This window comes from Vulpes vulpes, chromosome 7 (genome assembly GCF_048418805.1).
Source record: "Vulpes vulpes isolate BD-2025 chromosome 7, VulVul3, whole genome shotgun sequence".
NCBI lineage: Eukaryota > Metazoa > Chordata > Mammalia > Carnivora > Canidae > Vulpes > Vulpes vulpes.
This window is the reverse complement of record NC_132786.1, coordinates 121,104,813-121,120,863: the sequence shown is the minus strand read 5'-3', so window position 1 is coordinate 121,120,863 and position 16,051 is coordinate 121,104,813. Positions and strand designations below refer to the sequence as shown.

Genomic DNA, 16,051 nt, shown 5'->3' with positions numbered 1-16,051 from the left:
AGAAAATATCAACAGTATTTATTTTGGAGTGGTGGGATTAAAGGCAGTTTTTTTCTACTGTTGATCTGTATTTCCAAAGCTTCCTGTGATGTACATGTAATAAGTGACTTTTTAAAAGACAACAATAATGCTGTATATAAGAATTCTGTTCTACAAATGGTTTGAAGCAAGTCCATGAGCAAATACACTTGTGGAACCAGACAGAGACAGCACAAAGGCAGGACATACATGCAGTGAAGTCAGACCAGAAATCTACTGCTTATACTCACATACCCTCACGAAAGCTAGAGCGTTTCTTTTGCAGTGTGCGCTCATTAGCGCTCATTAGCTCATTTTAATCTCGTAACTGCCTAACACCTAAATCCGAGGCAAGCACTGCGTGTTCTGGCTCACTTTTAAGAAATACTATATACACTATCTTTAAGGGGGAGCTCCTTATCATGGGCTGCTCGCTCATGAGCAGTACCTCTTTCATTTCTTTAAAAAATGCTTTGACGTGGTTGTTGTTGCCTATTTTAAGTTTGAAATTTATTATTTTGAAATGCTTATAGGCTCGCAGAGAGATGTGAAAATAGTACACAGTTCTGTGAATGCTTCTCTCAGCTTCCCCCGACGGTGACATCTTACATAACTACAGCATAATATCAAAACCCAAGAAACGGACCTTGGTACAGTACTAGTAAGGAAATTACAGACCTTGTTCAGTTCCCACTGTGCCTTCATGTGTGTGTAGTTCTATGCAATTTTATCCCACGGCTAGATTCATCTAACCACCATCAGCATCCAAATGCACAACTGTTCTGGGACACCCAGCTGGCTCAGTTGGTTAAGCGTCTGACTGTCTGGGCTCAGGTCACGATCTCAGGGTCCTGGGACGGAGCCCCGCATCAGGTCTGTGCTCAGCACGGAGTCTGTCTGAGATTCTTTCTCCTCCCTCTCCCTCTGCTCCTCTCTCTACTCGTTCTCTCTCTCTCTCTCTCCCTCCCTCTCAAAAATAAAATAAAATAAAATAAAATAAAATAAAATAAAATTTTTAAATAAAAAGAAATGCACAACTGTTCCAAAGGAACTCTCCTATGTTATCCCTTTATTTGTACTCTTCCCATCCACACCCATCCCCTGGTGACCACTAATCTGCTCCCTGTTTCTGTAGTTTTGTCTGCCTGCCATGACTTTATGCTTTTACCACTAGGGAAATGGATAAAATGATAAGGGAAACAGAGTGGCTTAACAGTAGTGATTAAAAGTTTTGTAGTAGTATCAGAAGTTTTGAGCAGGAAAAAAAACAAAAATATCAACTGCTTTCCAGTACTGCTTGTAATTTATCCAGAAATGTTATTTTGAAGAAGACACTTCAAGATCATTCTAAGTCCAATTTTGTAGGAACATGCTCTAACTACACAGTCCCTGTCTTTTGTGCCATGTAGCTACCATTATTACTAAAAATTCCTTCTAAGTATTAGAATCCAGTCTCTTCAACAAATGGTGTTGGGAAAACAGGACAGCTTTGTGCAAAAGAATGAAAATTAACCACTTTTTTACACCATGCATAAACATAATTTTAAAATGGGTTAAGGGGCAGCCCCGGTGGCGCAGCGGTTTAGCGCCGCCTGCAGCCCAGGGCGTGATCCTGGAGACCTGGGATCGAGTCCCATGTCAGGCTCTCTGTGCGGTGCCTGCTTCTCCCTCTGCCTGTGTCTCTGCCTCTCTCTCTCTCTCTCTCTCTCTGTCTCTCTCTCTGTCTCTATGAATAAATAAAATAAAATCTTTAAAAAAAAATAAAATGGGTTAAGGACTTAAATATGAGACCTAAAACCACAGAAATCGTAATAAAGAGCACAGGCAGTAATTTCTCAGTCAGTGGCCATAGCAATGCTTTACCAGATATGCCTCTTCAGGCAAAGGAAACAAAAAGCAAAAATAAACTACTGGGACTACATCAAAAGAAAAAGCTTCTGTACAGCAAAAGAAACAATCAACAAAACTAAAAGACAACTTCCTGAATGGGAGATGATATTTGCAAATGACATATCAGATAAAGGGTTAATATCCAAAATACATAACGAACTTAAGCAACTCAATACACACACACACACACACACACACACAAAACCCCAAATAATCCGATCCAAAAATGGGCAGAAGACATGAACAGACATTTCTCTAAATAAGACAACCAGATGGCCAACAGACACATGAAATGATGCTCAACATCCTAATCATCAGGGAAATGCCTACCATACCTGTCAGAATGGCTAAAATCAAAAATACAAGAAACAAGTGTTACAAAAGATGTGGAGCAAAAGGAACCTTCATGCACTGTTGGTGGGGATATAAAATGGTACAGCCACCATGAAAAACAGTATGGAGGTTCCTCAAAAAATTAAAAATAGAATTACCATATGATCCAATAATTCCACCACTGAGTATTTACCCAAAGCACACGAAAACACTGATTTGAAAAGACAGACGCACCCCTATGGTTATTGCAGTACTACCTGCAATAGACAAATTATGGAAGCAACTGAAGTGTCCACTGAGAGGTGAATAAAGATGTGGCATATACATACAGTGGAGTATTACTCAGCCATAAAAAAGAACGAAATCTTGACATTTGCAACAACATGGATGGATCTAGAGTATGACAGCTGAGTGAAATAAGTCAGAGAAAGACAAATACCATATAGTTTCATTCATGTGGAATTTAAAAAATAAACAAAGAAAAAAAGAGACAAACCAAAAAATAGACTATAACTATAGAGAACAAACTGATGGTTACCACAGGGGAGGTAGGTTGGTGGATGGACGAAATAGGTGAAGGAGATTAAGAGTACAGTTACCAAGATGAGCTCCGAGTAATGTAAAAAACTGTTGAATCACTATTTTGGACACCTGAAACTAAGATAACATATTATGTTAACTATACTGGAATTAAAAAGTTTTTAATTATAAAAAGAAACCAAGAATGAGAAAAATGTTAGCTAAAAAAATAATGTTCTTGGGACGCTTGGGTGGCTCAGTGGTTGAGTGTCTCCCTTGGGCTCAGGCCGTGATCCCAGGGTCCTGGGATCGAGTCCCACATCGTGCTCCCTGTGGGGAGCCTGCTTCTCCCTCTGCCTGTGTCTCTGCCTCTCTCTGTGTCTCATGAATAAATAAATAAAATCTTTAAAAAAATAATGTTCTTAGCAAAGGAATATGTTCAGAGAAGTCATTCTAAAAACAGCTGTGAAACTTGCCTAGAACTCAACTGGACCATATCTGAGCTGGAGGTTAGAATGCTCCAGGAAGAACGGTTTAAAAAAGAAAGTAGATGCCACGGAATATATGATTAAGGGAATAAATAATCTTAGGTAATGGCACAGATATTTGCTGTTATAAAAGAATAAGGGGGGAAAAATTTCAGGAAGAATAAAATAAATCCAAACAAACAATTCAAATACAATAAGGAAATAAAAAGAAACGAAATAAGGAGATATCATATAATTCCAAAAACAAGGAACGCTAAATACATGTTTGTCACTTAAGCAAAGCTGAACTCCTGGCTTTAGTTTAAATCTCCTTCCACCTCTTGGCCATCTTTTGTTTCATACAGGCCCTTTTCTGAAAGGGAAGGAGTTTTCTCCAACTGTCCCAGGTATTCAAAATCAAATTGTCACAAAGGTATTTCATTAAAATCTACAATTTTGAACATCCTGTAGTTGGAATCACCGAGTACGTACTCCTTCGGGTCTGGCCCGGGTCTGAGATTCGTCCCTACAGTAGCAAGTATGAGTCCTTGATCCTTTTCTATTGCTGAGAAGTAGTTCATTGTGTGGATATACCACGACATGTTTCTTCTCTTGCAAATGGGCTGTTTGGGTTGTTTCCCAGTTCGGGGCTGTTATGAATAAGGCGGTTGTGAGCATCCTCATAGATACGTAGTTGGAAATGGAACTGCTGAGTCAGAAAACAGATACATGTTTAAACTGGTACACAGCGCCCCAAAGTAGTTGTAGGCAGTTTGTCGCAGGATCTATGATGACAGAGGCCCGAAAAACAGTTACTTCTGGGTTGGAGGGCAGTTACTGGCCAGAAGGGGGGGCATGAGGCAACCTTTGGAGATGATGGAAAGTTCTATGATCCCAGGTGGTGATAACACACGTGTATATTAAAGAGAAAAGTCATCTCGCTCTACACTTTAGATTTGTGCATGTTACTGTATATAATTTATACGCCAATTAAAAGAAAAAACTTTTAAAACACAAACGTATAGTCCTGTGCCACCTGAAGCTGTCTTCTCTTACTTCAGCCTAACTTCCATAACATTTCAGTTGCCTTTTATCATTCTACCCTTCTTCCATGAATCCTTATCTAAAAATTACTTACTAGTTTTGCCTTCCGTAACGAAACAGAACCTGATTATTTCTCACCAGCCTTTCAAATATTAAAACGGTGACACTATCTCCTCTAAACCTAATCTGTTCCAGGATAAATACTTCTAAATTCCTCAACTGACCTATTCTTCAGGACTTTTCGTTTATTTTTGGCATGGAGCCATGAGTGATTTCAAAATATGAGAATCAGAAGTGGAAATCATCTTCTAAATCTCAGAAACCTCCCCCAGAGCTCAAGGGAAATGTATAGTCTGAGGACCCCCAGCCATGCCACCTCTCCGAGTAACAGCTAGGATGGCCCTGGTGTTCAGCAGCTACAAGTCTTTACTGGTTCCTGTGACGGTGTCGTCAACAAAATCCCCCAGGTTCTATTCAAATTGATTTCAGCCAAAGCCAAGTCTTTTCTCTTTTACTTAAGCCATGAAAATTTATGAACCTATAAGCAGGGTTTAATATTTGATTCCATTCGATTTTATATCTCAAAATGAAACCTAAACCATTAAGTCCTAATGGTTTCAGAATATCCTTCTAGCTTATTAGTCATCATTCTGACTCAAGCTACCACCCACAGCTTAGTTCCATACGGTTCATAAGCCTACCTTCCTCATCAAGTGATCATTATCATCATTTAAATTACTGCTAACATTTATCAAGGGCTTAATAAGTGCCAGGCACAGGTGCTAGTCACTTATATACATTATTCTACTTAATTCTCAGAGCAACTCTCTGAGATAGGACTTACCAGTAGCCCTCTTTTATAGATGGGGAAAGTGAGGCATATAATGGTTTAAGGAATATGCCAATATCACATAGTTAAAACAAATATGAACTCATGATTTTGAACTGTTTGCTATGTTGTCTACAAGGTCTGATTTATAAAGATACTGACCATGGGAACGCCTGGGTGGCTCAGTCCATTAAGCTTCTTGCCTTTGGCTCAGGTCATGACCCCAGGGTCCTGGGAACAAGTCCCACATTGGGCTCCCTGCTCAGTGGGGAGCCTGCATCTCCCTCTGTCCCTCATCCTCCCTCTCCCCCTGCCTGCACTCTCTCTCTCCCCCAAATAAATAAATAAAATCTTAAAAAAAAATACTGACCATGGCAATACCAAGGAGAGGATCCAGGAATGGTATTCTAGGGATCACCCTAAATTTGCAGTGGTCTGCACAACCATTTATTAATGTTAATAACAGGTATTACATACACTATTTAAACCATTAAATTATGCCATTTATTAATAGTTTTAATAGATATTAGATGTACCTCTTGTACTACTAAATCACACCATTTATCATGATACAATTGGCATCTGACTATATTGCTCCACAGTACCTAAGAAGGTACCATTCAAAACATTATCAAATATTTTAATTAAATATATACATACGTCTATGGCATTCCTCTAATTCAGAAATATGAAGAAGATGGCCATTTAAATTAGTAAGAAACATTTAAAGACTATTGTATAAACTACAAATATTTTTAGATCCACTATTTTTATTTAGCACAACTTCCTTTGTAAATCCATGTTGGAGCTTCAATCATCTCTTTCCTTCCTAAATGTTAAAAAACACATGATCATCTCCTAGAATTTTACTGTGATTGACTTATTTGTTGAAATTCTAACCCCCCAAAAAAAATCAAAAGTATTGAGGGCAAATAATAATGAATCAAAGTATATTTTCATCAAATTATTAACACATTAACTATCTTCTCCAAACAAGAGCTCTACAAGATAGATCAAAGAATTGGACAGCAGCACACAACCATGAAGGTCAAAAATCTTTTATTTTACAGATGAAAAAAATACAAGATCAGAAAAGCTAAATGGTATGTTTAAGAGCCGGGTAACTAGTTAGTGATAGAACTGGCCTTGCAATGCCAGGTCCCATCACCATCCTGTACTGCCAATGCGATGCTTGCTTCTGTTTTCTTTATTGTCATTCTCTTGTACTTTCTTCATCATTTTGCTTGGAAAACAACTTCAAGGACAAACATTATATGGTCTCATTCATTTGGGGAATATAAATAATAGTGCAAAGGAATAAAGGGGAAAGGAGAAAAAATAAGTGGGAAATATCAGAAAGGGAGACAGAACATGAAAGACTCCTAACTCTGGGAAAAAAACTAGGGGTGGCGGACGGGGAGGAGGGCAGGGGGTCGGGGTGACTGGGTGGCGGGCACTGAGGGGGGCACTTGACAGGATGAGCACTGGGTGTTATTCTGTATGTTGGCAAATTGAACACCAATAAAAAATAAATTTATTATTGAAAAAAAAAAAGAAAACAACTTCACAAGGGCAGTCTTGAGACTTTAGGTTCTTCTGGACGTTAACAACCCTAAACACCTGCTTACAGGTTTCTACCCCACTTGTATACACTTATTCAACTATTTGTCACTCTGACCTTTCATACACTTTAATCATTTGTGTTTCCTTTACATTTTCTTTCCACTGGGAATAACTATAATGTCATCTTTGAGAATCTCCCATCTCTCTTGAACTATTTCCACTTAAAAATCTCTTGGTCTCCTATGCCCAGTGGTGCCAGCACAAAGCTGTTCACTGAATCTCAAGTTAGAGGTTTATATTTATCTTTCCTCCGACTTAAAGAAGGGGTAACCTTAAAAAAGGTTTTGGCTTTTGTTTGTTTTTGGATTCAGGAAATCTGGCAACGACTAGCGCTCCCTTCTTTTACTACTATGAGCTGTAAGATAACACGATCTCCTTCTCTTAAGGTTCTTCCAGTTTGGTAAAAGTTAAATTCGGCATATTAATGACTCTCAGGCTTTGCCTACTTTAGTAGCAGCTGAACAAGTAGTCAGCATGGCAAGAATTGATCAGATGCTTTGCTTTTAGCAAATGAGACACGTCGATCTGCATCCACAGGCAGGCATGTCTCCAAGTTCAGAACCTGTAAAGCCTAGGGGGACACTCCACCTGTTCCCCACATGCCACATTTTCTTCTCCCCGTGTCCCTGTCTGACTGAGCAGAAGTAGTTAGGTGTTAATGGGCTGCAGGAGTCCCGGCAGGCTCTGACTGTGTCTTAGTTACACTCCCCTGGCAGATTATCTACAGTTACACTAGGTCTACACAGACCTCCATTTCCTGTAGTTAAGACATCACTAGAAACCAAATGAAATCAAGTGCTTAGAGCTTTAAAAAGGAAGCTCTGATAACCCAGGAAATAAAAAAGTTTCTGCACTGGGATTCCCATTTGTTGTTTAAAGAAGAAAACCAAACTCTAATGGTTCTTTTATACTTTCTGGTTGAAAACCTACCAGCTATCTCCCTAACAGATAGAATTCTGCTTCTCTGAGGTCTGAAACCACGTCCCCAGTGCCCTTCAGTGGCACAGCAGCCCTTCCTGTCCTAGTCCCTCTACACCGTGTGCTCTTCCCTTAACCACCTCGAGTCAAAAAAGGGCAGAGTATGAATCTACTGTGCCGCTCTCTCCACTCTGAGGTCAGATGGACCCCATCCCTGCTAAGACTGCCTCCTGGTCTCTCCGCGGCCTGTAGAATTAGGTCCAAAGCTTGTTGAGGTCCAGTCCTTACTCAACTCACGCAATGCATCTTCGGCTCTTTGCCGCAGCCCTCCACCATCCCTGCTTTGTAGGATACATGGAATACTCCACGGAAACTGGGTCAATCCTCCTCTTGAACCTTTCCATATGGTCTTTGTCTCTAATATTTTCACTGTTTGGCTCAACTCAGATGCCACCTCCCCCGGGCAGACTTCCCTTTACTTCCCCCTGGGTAGGATGGCCCTTCCATATTGGGCTACTATTGCAGTCTTTACAGCAATTGTTTTCTTATGTCCCTTTCCTACTTACATGGTGTGTGTTAGGAGTTAAAGCTGTGTGTTTCTTCACTTTGTACCCTCGCCCCAAAACAACGTCCGAAACATGGTGGATGTGTTTGTTGAATGAAATCTCAAGCTGATGTACTAACATCTCAAATCCTTTGGTATTGGCCACCTTTGACATGCAAACACTCACACCTAATTTAGCTTCTGGAAGCCAAAAGGGTCAGGATTGCTGGGTGTACTAACACGGAATCAGAAACTTGTTATTTCTCAAACATGTGCACTGCAGTTATTGTTGCTTATGGCATTCCAGCAAAATAGATGACACTGTACTGGTTCTAAAGCCAGATATCTGTTTGCAACAGCAGCGGAGTTTACAAGTGAGGCAGGAAGAAAGCAAGAGTACAAGCTGACAAGGTTGAAGGGAAGTAGAAGGGTTTGGGGCCAAAAACAAGGAAGGCAAACCACACCTCTTCTGGCTCCCTAGGACCCGTTATGGGAACAAGGCCACTGAAGGGAAAGGTCATCTCAGGGAGAATGACTCTTAAGTTTTCAAAAGCCATAAATGCTCCTAATAGCAAAACTGAAATTCAGTGTAATAATCTTGGGAGAAATTTATGTAATTTGGAGTAAAACTGTCAATTTGATGTGTCTCAGAAAAACCCATGGGGCAAAACTTTACAGAGAACAGTTTTATCAGTGATAATCTTTTTGACCTAATTTCCTTTTGTTCATCTACACTCATAATAATCAAGATGTGATTTTAAAAGGATCGTTACTGTTCCTATGCATGAGCTAGGTCAATCGAGGGTCAATTTCGTATCGATGATTCCAAGACAATATTTTCAAGGGTAGCAGCTAGCATTAATAAGCCAAGCACCCCGCAGGCGAGGACACCGTGTCCTGGTGCATCTCCACCTAAGAAGCCACGCACTCACGACAGCTGCTCTGAACGTCTACCCTCGCACACGAGCGTCCAAGGAGAAGAGAACACAGGGCTTGCTCTCAAAGAGCTTCTCTGCACCACTTTAGCATGTTGGAAACAGATTCACCGAGCACTGATTCATCCCACCTCAATTTACTGTGGGTGGTTCTGGGGTTTTTCTGTTGTTGTTGTCATTTTCTATCTTTCCCCACCAGACTGAAGGCTTCTCGGCAACACAGAATAGATTATATTCATCTGTGACTCTGAACGCACCTAAAAGTTTGTATTTTCATTATAAGGATTTGATGGATCCTTGCTGAATGAATTTGGAAAGAAATTAACCTAATACTCCCTGTAATCATTTAAGATTACGGAGTATCAAGTACTTTTCCTCGGTCAGGTAACACACTGACAGTCTGGCAGTTTATATGAATCCACCACACTTGGCCTTGACAGATATTTTCGGAGCCCTAACCCGAAGGACCAAACAAACAAAAAATATAGCCTATTTCTCCTTCCTGACCTGTGTCTGGACTAGATGTGCTACTACCGTCCCGTTATGCGAGGCTGTCCTCCATGGGGCTTTCTTCAATACGATTTCTCAGTTTACTTCCGTACACGATGTGATACAAAGGAAACAATAAAAATGTAGAATTCTGTCCTTAGAATTCTTTTTCTTTCTTTTTTTTTTTTTTGGTTCCAGACAGTGTGAGGTCTCTTTGTCCCACCTTTAAAAAGCCAATCCAAGGTCCCCTTTCAACTAAAGGGAAAAAGTGCACTGAAGAAATAAAAAGGATTGATATACAAAACTTCAAAAAGATGTGCCACCTGGGAGTTCAATGATTCAATCGGGAAATACTACGTGACCTTAGTAATTTGGGGCAGGGGGAGGGGCAGCCGACGCAGACTCAACTACACCCAGAAAAATTCATCTTATGCCACAAAGCCAAACACCAGATGTTATTTGCAACTTTTGGATTGGATTACCCCAGAAGGTCTGTGTCACAGAGCCCTTGTGTGCCTAGTGCCCCGGAGTCAAACACAGCAGTTTATAGGACGGTAATGGCTGGCTGGGGAGGGATGTCACGTTGGTAAACTATGATAACTAGGCAATAAGGATTACTAAAGCCACTATAAATTTCAAGGGTTTGCTCATGTGCCAGCGATGTGAATTACAAATGTATGCATTCATAAGCGTTTTCCATCATCAGAGACAATAGAAGCTTCTCGTGCATATAGTCTTTATTAAAATAACATCGATTGTTAGAACTCCTGCTCGCTGCATGTATGATACGATAGTCAATCAGTTGCTAACTTCAAAGGCCGAGTTCTCTTGACAGATCTACCTGTTGGTTTCCAAGTCAGCGGGGCACCCAGTGCAAAGTTATGAAGGGGCCATCATTTCTCCGTGACTCATCCTTAGCAGCCTGAAGCCGTAGCCCACGGTATCAGTGCTAATTATGTGCTTCTTTGAAGCAGTGATGTGATTCATTTGCCCACTTTTACAGATGCTCTTCAACATTTATCTTGGTATCCTTGATCTTTCCGTAAGGGCCAGCCCAGAGAAGGATGCTAGACCAGGCTTACAGTCTGTCACTGGGGACTGACTGCATTTCAAACCTTCTTTCTTAAATGCAGCCTGGTTTTGTAGGAGATAAATCCCAGAAGCTGTTGTGCCGGTGGCATCATAACTCAGAACTACACACTTGACTGAAAAGCACTGTTTCGGAAGTCTGGACTGCGTGAGGCTCAAAGCCTGATGCTGGGGACCTGAAAGCAGATTTTACTCACTGGTCCTCCTGGCATCTCCAATCCCTCTTATCCGTGCCTATTCCTTAAACATAAATGGAAAATAGCCTAATGAAAAGACAGGGTATCCGGTGACCACTTCAAAGGAACTGTGATGATAGTTGAGTAGCCTGTGTTAGTTATAAGGCCTTGGGCAATGAACACGGTTTACGAAATTTTTACTTATAACTACATGCTGACTCTGCAAAACGGTATCAGCAAAAAGCTTATTGTCTGAATAGTCTCAACATAGAGTAATTCCCTAATGCTTTCTTTAGAAACTCTGTTTTCAATCTACTGAGATGAAAGTATTTCCCCCAGTGTTAGAAATATGTCCTGTTCTTGAAAGTATACCCTCTGCACATTACCAGATGGCAGATAATAATGCTAATTTAGGATGGGCTTGATGGCACCGTAAAAATGGTCTTGATACAGTTGTTGCATTTATATAACATTCGTGACTATATAACAGACCAGTTTGTCCCTCGCAAGGAAATTTCTGTCACCAAATTAAGGGCAATCACTAAATGACCTAATGGAGTAAATATCCAAAAGAGCTTGGATTTATATCGCCACTGGTGCAAACTGCCCCAAGGCTAAAACAATTTGTCTTTTGATCAGGAATGAAAATCTCTGGCATTTTTTTTTTTTTCAGCTTTCCAAAAGTTTAAGAATTGTTTGTAGATGCAATTCAGCATTTCCATTCTTATCAAATATTTATCTATCTACATGTCCTATTAGATCCATAATTCATTTTAGTAACAGGCCTTAACGCTGGGCACAAGCCAGGGCTCTTATTCTCTTATTTTAACTGACAGTTTATATGTGGTCTTCCTTTCGAACAAAACTGATTGAGAACAGTGGTGAAGTTCAGGAGGGCTCTTGGCTCTTCATAACGGCGAAGAGTTACTGAATGCTTAACGTGTACCCCACACTGTTCTAAACATTTAACATGGATTAACTTCTTTAATTCTCGTGACAAATTTGCTAACTTGAGACAGACAAAACTAGATGCTCCCAAAGGTAACTTGCAGCAATCACACTCGCATCCACTTGCTCTATAAGATTCTTCTAACGTTGAAATGCACAAATGATAATGAATAAAAAACGCATGAATTCTTTTCCACGTTATCACCCTAATCTTTGAGACTTCAGTTTTCAACGTAGGTGGCCTATAAGCTCCTTTGAAAGGCAACCCAAAGCTTGTAACAACTTTCTCGATGGTTCTAAAAGAAGGTTCTGATGACTTAATGATCTTAAAAAACATTTGTGTTTATAACTAATGTATGACTAGAAATTAAAAAAAAAAAGATGACGAACTCAAATTAAATCAACACCATACATCAAACTCCCTTTGTGACAAAGAAATCAGGCACAAGGTGACTGAGAAGAGAAAGCCATTTTTGAAGGCAGTTTCAGAAAGACAAGCAGAGATATACCAAGTTCTTAAGGAATGATTAAAAGGGAATCTTAAAAGACAATCTGGCATCACTGGAAGTGTGCACTACAGCTCCAGCCCACCTCATTCATGCCTTTCTAAAAGGAGCAAGAGAGGCAGAGCAAGTCATTTCAGCAAGGCTTACATTTATGGAAAACACATGGGCTTTTAGAGCCAGATAGACCTGGATTTGAATTCCAGTTCTGCAGTTTTCAAGGAATGTGGTCTTGAAAGTTACTTAAACTCACCAGCCTCAGTTTCGGCATCTACAGAAATGGAATAACTATCTCCTTGCAAGGTTATTGAGGGTTACAGGTAATATGCATAACCTGCTTGGCACACGGTAGGTTCTTGATAAACTGAAGCTAATAATAACAAGAAGAACGGCATTAATGAAAAGCAATTAAAAGGATACCGCCAAAAAAAAAAAAAAAAGATACCGCCAACAGCAGAGACAGTGGAAGCATGACGGCCAAGACCGTGGGCCTGGAGTCAGACCACCTCAGTTTTTATTCTGGCTTTCTTTCCCTCATCGAATTCACATCTTATTAGACAAAAACTGACCTCAGTTTGTCTCTTTTCTCTCCATGGCTTTACTCTGACTCTTAGGCTCTTCATTTGAACAAGTTACTTATCTCTGTACAGTTACCACCGCTATAAAACAGGAGTGATAACAGTGTTGGCCTCGTATGCATAAGTGAGTTCATCTGTGGAGCTTAGACTCATACCCGACCCTGGCAAAAACATAAGAACTCAATAATGCTAGCTGTTGCTGCTGTTGTATGAAGGACCTGGATAAAAAACTGCCCACCCATAATGTGGGTTAGTGAATTGAAAAAAGAGTATAAAAACTCCTGAGGACAGCAAGACAGCACTTCAGACTAATGGCTGGAATAATATAACACGAGAAGTTATCTCAAGGGCAAAATTAAATTAGACTACAGATTACACGGAGGTATGACCAATTAACTGGCCATCCTACTAGGGATCCAGGTGCTTCACCGTAAGAGGAGTTTGTAAATGTCACTTTGAAAACTCAAAGCCAAAAAAAAATTTTTTTTAAAGATGGAGAACAAAAAGAATGAGGCAAAGGGATATATGTTACCTCCCTCCTTCCTTTGAACATGTTGGCTCCCCGCAACCCCCACCCCTGTGCCTTGTCGTATTTCTAAATCCTTTCTGCAAAGGTCAGGGAAGCAGCACAAATCCCACTGTGTCACTTCCCAACACGCTATTTGAAAAATTCGGCCACCTAGCAAAAGTAATAAAGGAGGACCGCTGTACCCATAAACCATCCAAGAAATAGCTACCCAACCAGAGCATTCCAATTTGCAAAGATAACATATAATCTTGCTGCTCTGGGTGTGGCTCCATCAAGAGGGATGGAGAGGCTGGGATTCAAAGTACTGTCTCCAGCATCTCGTGGATAAGACTGATGACATCCGAACTAGGGTGAAGAACAGGGCGCCCCTAACTGCTGTCTGTACTCCAAGCCCTCTAAAGCACCCACACTTTCTTGCACAGGGCCAGAAAAATGAGGCAACAACCCAGTCAAGATCCTTTGGGTCTCCAGGAAAAGCAGCCGGGATGGCCTTGAAAGAGCCCCTTTTATGGTGTGGGGTGAGAAACAAGAGGCGGATTTTTTAACGGTCTTGTGTGACTGCTGCTCATTCTACAAGAACAATAACTTCAGCAGCCACTTCATTTTATTTCTACTGTAAATGACACAGGCCTGGGCCAAGTCCTCACCAAAACACCCTCCAGAATTCAGTCGGGGTTAGGTCATCTGCAGTCTATTGACAACTGCTGAACTCAAAACTCCTACCAAGGCATCTCAGCAACAGTTTGTGTCCTGCCACTAATGAGGCTCTTTTTCCATGAATAATGAATAAGAACATCATCTCTGTTGCCAGGTACACAACATAAACAAAGCTCAACACAAGGGCCCTGGTATGGTGAGTTTGTCCATTCGCGACGAAGGAATTTTGCAAAGTGTGAGCCAAGATTTAGCGGAGGGTGGGACGGGCTGTTGTAACAAATAATGTGAACATATGTTATCAGAATCTAATAAATCAGCGTTTGGTTGTTGTGGAGCTGAGGCTGTGCAATGGGATTGATAGAGATCACAGAAAGCTCCAAATGAGTTCATTTCTCCATTTTACAATCGGTCTTATAACACAAAGCTGATGATGTCTGTAATGAGCTGAGATCGCTGCGAGAGGAGCCTTACGAGACTTGAGGTATCAAAGGCTCTACCAGTTAGATCTTTTTTCCTAAGCCTTGGTGTAGTGGGTTGAGCATAGGTCAGCACGAGGGATGAGAACACCAGAATGCTGCTACGGCACAACGGCTACAGGGGAGCAGCTGGGAAATGTGACGGCCACCTGAACCCAGGTACACGGGACTGGGTTCCTTTCGTACCAAAAGACCCTCGGTGTATGAGCATTTTGCTTATGAGGTAGCCTTCTGGCTTCGATTCCCAAGATCAGCCAAATAGTGAGATCCCAGCAAGTAAACAGAGAACAAAAGTGAGCTGACATGAAGGCCAAACAGTCTTTATTTTGTTTACTGTCAAGCACGCCACAAATACTTTTCTCTCTTCCTAAAATCAGTTCCATACTAGGTAGCCTGTATCTTGTTACACGGGGTGCTTATGTTTGCACAGGCCAAGTAATGCCATCACTGGCTGCGGGCTTATAGCTTCCACTGATTTGAGCAGGAATTAACAAAAAAACAACAAAACACAGCTAAGTCGCCCAGTGCCTCAGTTTCCCCAACTGTAGGAGGTAACAACTCCAACCTGCTTCAGGGATCCCTTATGAAGAACTGTGTGTTAAAATAAAATCCTTTGTTCTATGTGTCTGAGGAATTCCTGGAAATTTTGACCTGAGTAGTTCTTTAAATGTCCTGAAGATGCTTACTAGAAACAGAATACTTTTTAAAGCAAAAAATGAGCGTGTGGTAATCACCCCCTAACATCCATTCTATAAGCAAACATGTTTATCTTGGGGAGAGAGTTAATGAAATAGGTAGAATAATATAAAATTCTGCAGAGATTCCAGGAGCTACGTCATGGCAGGGAATTAATGTGGATAATTCATATGCAATTCATCAAACAGTGAATTCACAGACAATGGCAACATAACACAAGAGTTTGGAAATCTCTGAGATGTGTCAGTTTATTTTTCTGGTTTATTAAGAAATGGCAAAATGAAATAAGCTCATGGGTAAGTAACCTGAATGAAGGAACTTCAAAGCCCTTCACGTAAAGAAATGGGGGTGAAGGGGGGGGTAGGATATTCCCTGGTTGAGAAAATGTGTAGGTGTAGCAGAAAGGGGGGACGATCAGGAATTCCTGCCTGGTGGCCTCAAAAAGATAGGAGTCAAGATCATTTTCTGAAACAGAGAAAAGGTGACAAGCTAAGAAGGAGAAGACCTGGGACGAAGGGCACCTTAACTTTTATCTTCAAATATTTCCTGAGCTGTCGCAAGGGCTGTAGTAAGGGCTACTAGCTGTTCTACGTTGCTTCAAAGGATCAACATGACCAAACAGGAGTGGTCACAGTCATCCGACGTGGGGTCCTAGCAGGAGCTCGAACAGTCGGGGCTGTCCCAACAGGATATGTGGGGCCTGCAGAGGTTCTGAGCGATCCCGACCATGGCGGCACTAAAGCAGTGCATAAATAGCTCCTGTTGACAGGAAGAGGAGAAAGGGAACCTA

General features: G+C 41.0%; 1 protein-coding gene across 38 annotated transcripts in view; it reads right to left on the bottom strand.

Moving 5' to 3' along the window:
• Positions 1 to 16,051, bottom strand: part of ST7 (suppression of tumorigenicity 7) — a 241,776-nt gene that overhangs the window by 43,292 nt on the left and 182,433 nt on the right. The gene's annotated exons all lie outside the window — the stretch shown is intronic.